The sequence below is a fragment of the Macrobrachium rosenbergii genome, chromosome 11 (genome assembly GCF_040412425.1).
Source record: "Macrobrachium rosenbergii isolate ZJJX-2024 chromosome 11, ASM4041242v1, whole genome shotgun sequence".
Taxonomy (NCBI): domain Eukaryota; kingdom Metazoa; phylum Arthropoda; class Malacostraca; order Decapoda; family Palaemonidae; genus Macrobrachium; species Macrobrachium rosenbergii.
The window spans coordinates 45,881,503-45,893,116 of NC_089751.1; positions in this window are offsets into that span (position 1 = coordinate 45,881,503).

Sequence of the window (11,614 nt, forward strand, 5' to 3'; positions counted from 1 at the left end):
GTTAGCTGGTACTTCTCTCTTTTAGACTGTACATGCATACATACCCAACCGCACACAGGAAACATATACATATAGAATACATGGTAACACACTCGAAAGTATGACAGCATAAGAAGCAGGGAATGATCATGCATTACTATAAGCCCTGTCGCTGCCCTTTTCTGTGGAAATAAGTTTATAATGGTAAAAAACTCTCACGTTATAAAATCTCTCTTAACAGGAATTGCAGCATTATGTATTCAATTTACAAAACAGATGTGATAAATTACGTCTAGGCCATAAGTAAAAAAAGATGCGCAAAATCCATCTGTTCAGATATTTATTTTATCAGAAAGTATAAAGAATTGAACAATACTTACGTTAACGAACTAATACCGTGATAAACTATCCCCGATACCGACGCAGCTTAAAATTCTGCCCAAATTCTCCTAAAGGCTTTCGAGAGAATGAGAGTGCATGAAGGGCTTGGAAGAACGATTTATGCTTCTTAAAGTTGTCAGAGAACTAGGTCATCCCGATACCGGGGACAGAATCGACGTCTGTCGAGGTCTTCCAGCGTTTCAGGTCTCTGCCATCTAAACATTCTCACTCCGCCTTCTAATCATCTCTCTCTCTCTCTCTCTCTCTCTCTCTCTCTCTCTCTCTCTCTCTTTTAATCCTAATCTGGATTTATATTTCACAAAAAAATAATGAACGTAAAGGTAACATCATTTTGTAGAAATACAGAACAGCAATTAAGCTGAAGAACAGAATAAAATTATATTATTCGAGGACCTTCCGATACAGTTTTCGTTTAAGAAATGAGAACATTTTTAAAGCTCAGTATAGAAAGACTTTGTTAATTGGTGATAACGGTTTAAACAAAATTTTGAAATACTGGTAATAACCAGGGGAGCGCCGGTAGAGAATCGTTAGACCATAGCGTTGACGTAACCATAAAGTAAAACTGCCTGATAAATATCAAACAACGATGCACAGACATTTCCAGTATAATGGCAACTGAAAGTTTACCAGCGAGTCAGAAAGTTCGTGGGTAAGAAACTACTACTGCCAATTTCTACGTGCCAAACAAAAGACAACGCGTTTAGTAACATCAGCCGTTTGCTTAATGTGAAGGAAGAGTGTTTTGGGAGCTTGACAGTAATCATTTCTTCCTTGTTGTCCTTAAGTGACCGGAATATGTTCCTCTGTTTGTAACTTTAGTGTCATGGGTGTCATTAGGCCGAGGCGGGTCCTAGTATTTTGACCATTTAGTTCAATAACCAATAAACTCAAAGGCTCTTTCCTTTAATTTTCTAATTTATTCATATAATTAGTTAATTAACTAATTTTTACGTATATATCACTATAAAAAAAATAATCAGGCTCATATTTGGATAGCTTTGTTCATTCTTCTCTAGTTTTTCTAAATGCATACTTTTCATCTGATGATATACTGTGAATGATCTGTCCAAAAGACTTGTTGGAAACCCTCGTACTACTTGTTCTATTAATGGATTAGGTCTAATGTTTCACTAAGATGAACCTTAGCATAATCCTAAAAGCAGACGAGCCCAAAGAATTTGGGTTGCGCTTGGATGACGCTAGCGAATTCATGGTTGACTTGTTGACTGCTGTGTCGAATTCTAACGGCCCGTCTCGGTGTAAAGAAGGCCGTGGTTCTACGTGTAGCATAGTGGAATCTCAAACAGGACAATAATGCATTGCTAACATTATTGGGATGGGTCAGGGGGAGGGGGAACTGCTTGTCCTTGAGGATACCGGCGAGCTTGTTTCTTGCGATGACTGAGGAGGTTCTGATTGGGAAGAAGCCTTGCTGACTGGTGGTTTTGCGATATCTCTGAAGAAAACAGGTTTTGTACGACTTTTAGAACACGTAAAGGCTTTTTGGGCGTACCCACAGATGTGTGAATAGGCCATGTACCCACAGATGTGTGAATAGGCCATGTACCCACAGATGTGTGAATAGGCCATGTACCCACGGATGTGTGAATAGGCCATGTACCCACGGATGTGTGAATAGGCCATGTACCCACGGATGTGTGAATAGGCCATGTACCCACGGATGTGTGAATAGGCCATGTACCCACGGATGTGTGAATAGGCCGTGTACCCACGGATGTGTGAATAGGCCATGTACCCACGGGTGTGTGAATAGGCCGTGTACCCACGGATGTGTGAATAGGCCGTGTACCCACGGATGTGTGAATAGGCCGTGTACCCACAGATGTGTGAATAGGCCGTGTACCCACGGATGTGTGAATAGGCCATGTACCCACAGATGTGTGAATAGGCCATGTACCCACGGATGTGTGAATAGGCCATGTACCCACAGATGTGTGAATAGGCCGTGTACCCACAGATGTGTGAATAGGCCGTGTACCCACAGATGTGTGAATAGGCCGTGTACCCACGGATGTGTGAATAGGCCATGTACCCACAGATGTGTGAGTAGGCCATGTACCCACGGATGTGTGAATAGGCCATGTACCCACAGATGTGTGAATAGGCCGTGTTCCTACAGATGTGTGAATAGGCCGTGTACCCACAGATGTGTGAATAGGCCATGTACCCACAGATGTGTGAATAGGCCGTGTACCCACGGATGTGTGAATAGGCCGTGTACCCACGGATGTGTGAATAGGCCATGTACCCACAGATGTGTGAATAGGCCGTGTACCCACGGATGTGTGAATGGGCCATGTACCCACAGATGTGTGAATAGGCCGTGTACCCACAGACGTGTGAATAGGCCATGTACCCACAGATGTGTGAATAGGCCGTGTACCCACAGATGTGTGAATAGGCCGTGTACCCACGGATGTGTGAATAGGCCATGTACCCACAGATGTGTGAATAGGCCGTGTACCCACGGATGTGTGAATAGGCCATGTACCCACAGATGTGTGAATAGGCCGTGTACCCACAGACGTGTGAGAATAGGCCGTGTACCCACAGATGTGTGAATAGGCCGTGTACCCACGGATGTGTGAATAGGCCATGTACCCACAGATGTGTGAATAGGCCGTGTACCCACAGATGTGTGAATAGGCCGTGTACCCACGGATGTGTGAATAGGCCATGTACCCACGGATGTGTGAATAGGCCATGTACCCACAGATGTGTGAATAGGCCGTGTACCTACAGATGTGTGAATAGGTCCCGACGATTCTGTCGTTCTGCTTTATGCAGAGATAATGTAGACTTCGCATTTATTTATATAAAAGAACTCGGGACTCATTGCTCCAGTTTCCCGGCCGGGAAAATCATATAACTTGGGCCACGGTCAGGGCTTTTCGGTTGAAAACGTTCGCGGGTAAGGTTGGCGTGCGCAGTGTTGACGGAAGTTTCCAATGAAATCTTAAGACAATGACTTCCCGTTTCATGTGACTATCATCATGGTTGAGCTGAGGTTAAAAAGATTCAGCGGTTGTTATTTATGATAACTTAGGAAAAGAGGATGATGAAATTCGGGGCATTGTTTAATTATGGAAAACAGACTGATTACTTATTTATGCACAAGAGTGAATATGAAGATATTTGTGAAGTGTTGTGGCAAAGAAATATGCGTAAGAGACGACGCGAAAATACGAGGTGAATATTACTACACCTGCAGGCCATACGTCACGGTACGAGATATACCGTTTGAAATGATCAAAGACAATCTTTCGAGACAAGGCAGAAGGAGTTTTATGAAGAACACTCAGAGTCATGGAGGATGCAGAATATTTTCAGTGGATATTAATCGGCAAATTACGTCTTTCTTGTATGCTGAATGTGTGAGGTTTTACATTTACTTAAATTATAAAGGTCAGACGAAAGCATGCAGGCTTTGTGGGCAAACCAGCTATTTTGTCAATGCATGTGAAGTTCAAGTCACAAAGAATAAATGTGTACGGGTTTCCCTCTTTTATTAGGCCATCATAAAGGAACTGAAACCCCAGCATACCACCATGAGCCAGTGGACACTCAGACTTGTGAGTGTATGCAGTATAATGCTCCTATATTGTTCAACTTGCAAATGTAGAAATGACTCAGTTGTATTCAACGATCAACCAAAGGAGCATACTCGTCCTGAAACGCGTATGGAGGTTTCTTATTCACTTGATCTTATGATTAACCGCCCAGTACTGGAAATGCACCTGAACAAATTGATTTGGCATCTAAAAATGAAGCCATAGGCCATTTTGGTAAAGCTCCCCGTAAGGGAGTAGCGCCGTCGATGCACCTCACGCGCGGTGCACTGTAGTTATTACTTAAGGTTCTTTGCAGCTTCTCTTCGGCCCCTAGCTGCAACCCCTTCTGTTCCTTTTACTGTACCTCCTGTCATATTCCTTTTTCCATCTTACTTTCCACCATCTTTTAACAATTGTTTTATAATGCAGCCGCGTGGTTTTCCTCCTGTTTCACCTTTGTAACCTATTGCTTTCAATTTTCCTTTCAGCGCTGAATGACCTTATAGGTCGCAGCGCTTGGCCTTTGGTCTATATTCCATGTGTATGTATATATGTTGGCGAACTGGATGAGGTAGTAGCGTCAAAAACAACGAACTACTGAGCCTAATGATGTGGTACCTCTCATTGCAACATCTGGAACAACATCCGAAGATACATATTTTCCACGGACAGTATTCCCGTTGTAGTTTCACCAAATAACAAAGACCTGGTATCTAGTGATAACGCCGTGGAATAAAGAAAGCTTTCTGAGGGCAAAACTGACGAAGGAAGATGTAATACCGACGCTGCTTTCCCCTGTGACTCAATTGATATTTGGTTCGGTTATTTCCTCCGGAGCTGATGATGCGGCACAAAATCCAGCAAGGGATTTAGCACTGCTCCCAACTGTTCTAAAGGTAACACGGAGTTGTTGAAAAGACAGAGAAAACGAATTCTCAATTGAAATTCAAATAAAAACTCTTAAGATGTGATAATGATGGTCTCACATTGACGACTCAGTTTGCGATCTGGGTGATGTGGAAATGTACAGTACAAGCAATGTAAAATACGACAAGAGGGCAAAAGAGAAAATAATTAACCTTCGTCAACATATTCACCATTAATATCAGTTGAATTAATGATAAAATAACGCGAAATTCCACAAGTAAGTCACACAAGGCAACAAGCCTTAACAACCACCTTACTGGTCTGGTCAACTTTAATTTTTCCCCCAGAACCTTACAATTTCGAGGCATTATTCAGAGGGTGTTCTTTAATATTATCGACTGACCTGATACACACTTTTAGGCAGCATGCCATTCATCATCGAAATGCTTGTCTACAAGATGGTGTCTGTAATACAAAATGAACGGTGCGTATATCAAGAACCTTTTCCTTGAATAAGGCAGGAAATCCGTAATTGCCAACCGCTGCTGGTGGACCGTTGGAAGCCACTACACTAATATTCCTAATGGGAACACTTGCCTTTTCTCCCTATGCCTTAAAAAGTCAAGAAGCTATCTTTTCTTATCAGAGTGAACCCTTTCATTGAGGTCTTTTCGTTTTTGCAAGCTTTATGGCATCATTATTGAAATCTTCACATAACGGGCGCGTAATTGCATTAGTAAATGAAGGTATGAATCCAAATTTTAAAAACATTTGGGAATATTGTCTGTACTTCTCCTTCTTAGCATCAGCTGCGGCCATTATGCTTACTGGGAATTGAGAAATTTGTACAGTAAATCCGGAGTTATCAACTCACTAACCCCTGTTATATCTATGGTTGCTGTAAACACACTGATTGTCTCTGGTCTGAGTTGGTGGCATTGGATGGAAAATTACCTTGCTGTGATACACAGCCTGGGTTAGGCTAGTGATGCTAATCATGAGTAGTGTATCTATAGCCACTCATGATACAGAGCTAGGAATACAACCCTAATGGCGATTAAAAAACGTTCATCACATACTTGAAATAATATTTGTATGAAAACGTCCAGAACAGCACTACACCGTCTAATGATTCCAGGTGATGAATTATGTTATTTTATGTTATTATCATGTTTTGATAAACAGTATACAATAGATAACAAATCAGAAATTGGGCTGATATGCTGAGTTTGATGATATGATTTTTCCCTAGGCTTGTATACTACTGTATCTTCCGTTGAACGTACATGTAAACATAAATGCAACAATACTCTCTGTATGTGGATATCAACTCCCTTGCAACACGTCATTTATTACAGTGACAGGTGATGACAGACCGGTAAAACGATACACTTTCAATCGCGTGACGGCTCCCATAACAAAACATCAATTAAGACTGATATGATGAGTTGCTTTTATTCTTGAACTTAACAGTTTATTCTTTTAATCCTCGAGAACCAGTTATTTCATGTAGGAGATTTTGCAGCATTCGGATAAAAGCTCTTGCAGCCATTGTAATATATATAGCTTAAAATCGAACTTATCATAAAACCATGCGTCAATAAGTTTTCATTTATATTTATTGTACTATTATTTATGCAAAATTCGGAGTTTGATCCAAACAATTCATAGTTGACTCCGTGTTTATTGACCCTCCTTTTGATCCCTAGGCATTTAGTAAGACCTTGGATAGTCCTGTCAACCTAAGGGGTCGATGTCAACCACTTTGGAGATTCCTGATCTGTACAATGAGATTATTCAGCTAACTTTTCTACCTCAAATTTAGACTGGTCTTCTCTTCACTTGTTTAAAAAATTAATTTTAGTTGTATGTGTAGTTGAATGTAAAAATTGTGATTTGTAACAAGGGTGAGAAACTGCTAAGATTAATAAAAAAAAAAAAAGTTTCCAAGCCTAGGAAAGTTGCACTGTAATATCGTGATAATGAACAAGCCGTGAACGTCAACTAGAAGCTTAGTTTACAAAAGTAACGACATTAAACCTTTCATTATGCTGGAGTAGGCGAACAGTGGACTTGCCATCAGAGAAAAGGATCAATACGAGCTGCTCCTGCTGTATAAGATAATCCTTTCATGCGAAGCTTTTAAATCACTGGAGCAGAAGGCATACCTTCCGAGAGATGATCTGTCACATCTAAATAGGTGATACATTCCTTTGCATTCATTCAGTTCTCTGTGAAGAAGGAATGAAAATACCCCAAAAAAAAAAAAATTATGTAATGTTTAAATGCTGTATTTTTTACGTTTTTCATTCTGCAAATGATCAATTTATGGCAGCAGAAAAGGGAGTCAAACGTGTTTCAAAGTGCATTCAATAAGGGTAGGCCTTATTCACACCAGGTTTCTAAAGAATTATGATTTGGAAATTTATAGTAATAATACAAGGTTGCTATCATTTCAAGTATATTTTGCAAGTAAAAGCCTTTGATAAGTTTGAATTAGAGAAAATAAATTTAGATCTTCAAAGAAAATGTATTTGATAAATTAAACGTGAAGTTACGTAATGAAACCACTTAGCTTTCAAGTCTGGAATCACGAGCACCAGATCAAATTGATGTTATAAATTTAGCCACATTGAATACTGGCTATTTCTGACAATACTCTGCCAGTCAACATGAACCGTTAGACACATATTCTTTATTAACATATTGATAAGAAATTTTGGAATGACAGTACCTGTATGTGACACATTAGTGTTTTGGAGAAGCTCATAATCATGTAATCCCAGTAAATATAAATTTGTAAAAAAAAACATCTGGGGCGTTTCCTTGTGATAATTTTTTTAGGAAGCATTAGTTAAGATAAACCTTCATTATGTCATTGTTGGTCTATAATTCTGTTCATGATGTTAATTATATGAATGCATAGCTTTTCCTTTCACAGAAATGAATTGTCTTTAGTTTAAAAGCTCTCCTACTGGCCATTCCCCTACCAAAAAAATTACAACCAAAATAAATAAGACCAGCTTGCTAAATACAGGACAAGTTGTAGATAAACAGAAAGTAAAATTCAATAGGAATAACTTTATCATCGGCCACAAAAGAGAGAGTTTTTGACAACGATGCATTTCCTGAGGCATTTGGAAACAAAAACCTTCAGGAGTGATAAGAACTTTCTGCAGTCTGCAGTCACGGTAAAAATATTCTTTCGCCAGTTTGGTTTGCTACTGATATCAATTTGAAATGACGAAAACTGTAAATTGATTGATATATTATCGCTCTATTCAGTTATCGTGAAAAGAAAAGTGAGTTACATTAATGCATTAACCGCGATATATGGATTTTGGATAAGATGAGAATACTTTGGAAATAAAGCCAAATTAAGAATATTGCATAATGTCTATAATTATTATTCTGTCTACAGTATTACTAGGTAATATATGATAGAAATCGTTGTTTTAGGGAAGAATATATTGAGCGAAGTATGCAGTTCTGACTGAACATTTCAGGCTAATGATATGAACAACAATTACATGTTTTAAATGAGAAAAAAAAGTTATTGTTGATGCTATAAAATGACTTTCATGGCAACATTTTGAAGGTCTAGTAGTGATGGACAAGGGCATAACAATAAACTTAGGAAAATCAACTTATCACACAATTTTTCTAATATTTCCAAGGTATATTCATGGTGATATTAGCGTTTCCGGTTTTGGATTTCCATCGTTCTCATATATGCAAAGGGTTAAATGGAAATACATTATGGCAAGACATGCCATTTCTTTTTTTTTTTTTTTTTGCTTAGAAATTCTTATTCAGTGACTGAGACACGCAAATATAAAACATATTCTAATGGAAGTTAAAGTTAAGTATATCTTAGTTTAACCAGACCACTGAGCTGATTAACAGCTCCCCTAGGGCTGGCCCTGAGGATGAGATTTATTTTACGTGGCTAAGAGCCAACTGGTTACCTAGCAACGGGACCTACAGCGTATAGTGGAATCCGAACCACATTACAGCGAGAAATTAATTTCTATCACCAGAAATAAATTCCTCTTATTCTTCATTGGCCGGTCGGGGATTCGAACTCGCGGCCAACGAAGAACTATATATTAAAATATTTAAGTTTATGTGACAGGAAGTGTTACGAATCATTGGTTCTCTTTTCTAGTTGTATGTACCTTTTCACATTTATGTGTGCTTTTTTTTTCTTACCTTATATAGCTACACACACACACACACACACTTCACGAGGCAACGCCTTGATGCATGTACATGTAACAGTTACTGCATATCCTAGGTAAATTTTGTAGAATAAAAAAAAAAAACATAAAACGATGTTTTCGGAACGTATATCCAAAGCGATATTATGGGACATGAATAGTTTTATGAAAGAGAGAGAGAGAGAGAGGTGAGTAAATAGCAGCATCCGCTTTTGTCATAAAAGTGTTTCTTCCCATTGCGTTTCCCAAAGGAGAGTGCAACCGGATTTCCTAAGAGAGCGGATATCGGATTCTACTCAATGTTTTGCTTGGAAACTGGTGCATAAAAAAAACCGATGTGCAAACCCCGTTGCTCAAGTATATTTCTGTAACTGTAGCTGCAGAGTTTCGAAATTGTTATCCTTATCTTACGCTAAATTGAACATTTGGTAGAATTATTACTCTTTTCTTTTCTTTCCTTTCGACTTTCAGCCAATACCTCCTGTTATTATTGGTTAGAAAGCTCATATTTTTTTGAAAGCGAAGATCAAATAACGAGGAGAACTTCGGAGGATGAGCAAAGTCATTGCAAAATAAATTCTTTAATATCGAGCGTTTATTTACATAAACGGAGAAACACGAACAAAATTAGTAGGTCATTTATTTTCAAGATATTTTTTTAATTTTTTTAGTACGTCCAAATTACTTTATTTCATTACTTTTGCTGTTTATAATCAGTTTTTGTGTGTATCTTTTAAAGAGAAAAATTTTATTTCAAAGTGTGTTTGCCATACCTGAGATAATTTATTTTTGTTCGCATTGTATATGGTATGTTTCAATTTGCATGAGCTATTTTACCTGAGGCACTTCAAAAATAAAGACGTTATATCATTAGTTTTATTATATATTTTGTTAAAGGATCTATTTTAGCTCTTAAGAATTAGTTTGCATACGCATACATCATGTTTTAGATCGTCTGCATAAGGAATTCATGATTTTTCTAAAATAAAATTTCGCGAACAGATCCTGGATCTATGTCGGGCTTTCTGGTTATAGGTAAAGGATAGACAAATATACATGTGCTTGCGTATGTGTGTGTATGTGTATGTGGCAAAATTGGATCAATGTTAGAGCACTGACTGAAAACCATTTATATAATATATATATATATATATATATATATATATATATATATATATATATATATATATATATATATATATATATATGTATGTATGTATGTATGTATGTATGTATGTATGTATGTATGTATGTATGTATGTATGTATGTATATGTATGGATGTATATAAACATACATATACATATGTGTGCATATATATATATATATATATATATATATATATATATATATATATATATATATATATATATATATATATATATATATATATATCATATATATATATATATTAACTATATTATAATATATATATATTATTTATATATATTATATACAATTCTTTATTGCCAACGTTTCGTAATAATATTATTGCATCATCATATAATATTATATAAGAACGCAGAAGAAAGAATCATTCTGTCTTCTATATTTCTTATATATAAGATTACCTGTTGATATAAAAATGATTATTACATAATGCTGGAAATAAAGAATTATGCTAATTCTTAGTAAGTTTCCCTGGTCCACGTTCACGCTGATGCGTCCTACTGGCGGCTGCCTACCTGTTGATTTTATATAATGGGTACATGTATACACACACATATATATATATGTATTGTTTATATATATATATATATATATATATATATATATATATATATATATATATATATATATATATATATACATATACATCTCAGTGGATACACCAGAAGGGAAGCACCATGTACCTTGTAGTAAGGTCACCAAGACCAAAACGTGGAACAGTATTTTTTCACAACTTTATTGGGACAAGTTTCGAATAGCACTCTCACTCGTTATCAACCTACGAATTCAAAAGATAATAAGGATACAGTTCTTATAATTTGAATATATTTTCTAACTTGATGACATTTTAACAAATGTTCTGATGTTTCCCCAGTCGTTGGTTAAATGTTTCTGGTTGCTTGTTCCTTGTAACTGGCAGAAAATTTTTGCCTAATAGCCTAATTTCCGTGAGCAAAGTCTTTTGTCCTCAAGAATATTCACGTTTAACCTTTGGATTAACCTGTAGTCAGTGGGCCAAAATACATACTTGGGCTGCATAAGTAGTATTAAGCAGTATCTCATTAATTTTCGCTAATCATCCCAACGTTTTAACTGAGAAAATAAATTCAAAACAACCCAATGATCTCTTGAAATGTTTTAAAACGAATTGTTGATATTGGGTAAATGTCAACATTAGAAAATCTTCTTTAATCGGATTATTTTAATGTACAATAATGGCCCCTGAAGTTGAAGCTTTCGACATTTTCATAGCATTGATATTCTTTTTGCATACTTTTTTTTATGTCTGTGGGAAACATAAGACTATGGATTTCGGTCAAAGGAAGAGGTTTTCTTAAAGGGTGAAATAAGTGGAAGAAGAAAATTGAAAGCGAAGACAACTGCAAAGTTTGATTACAAACAT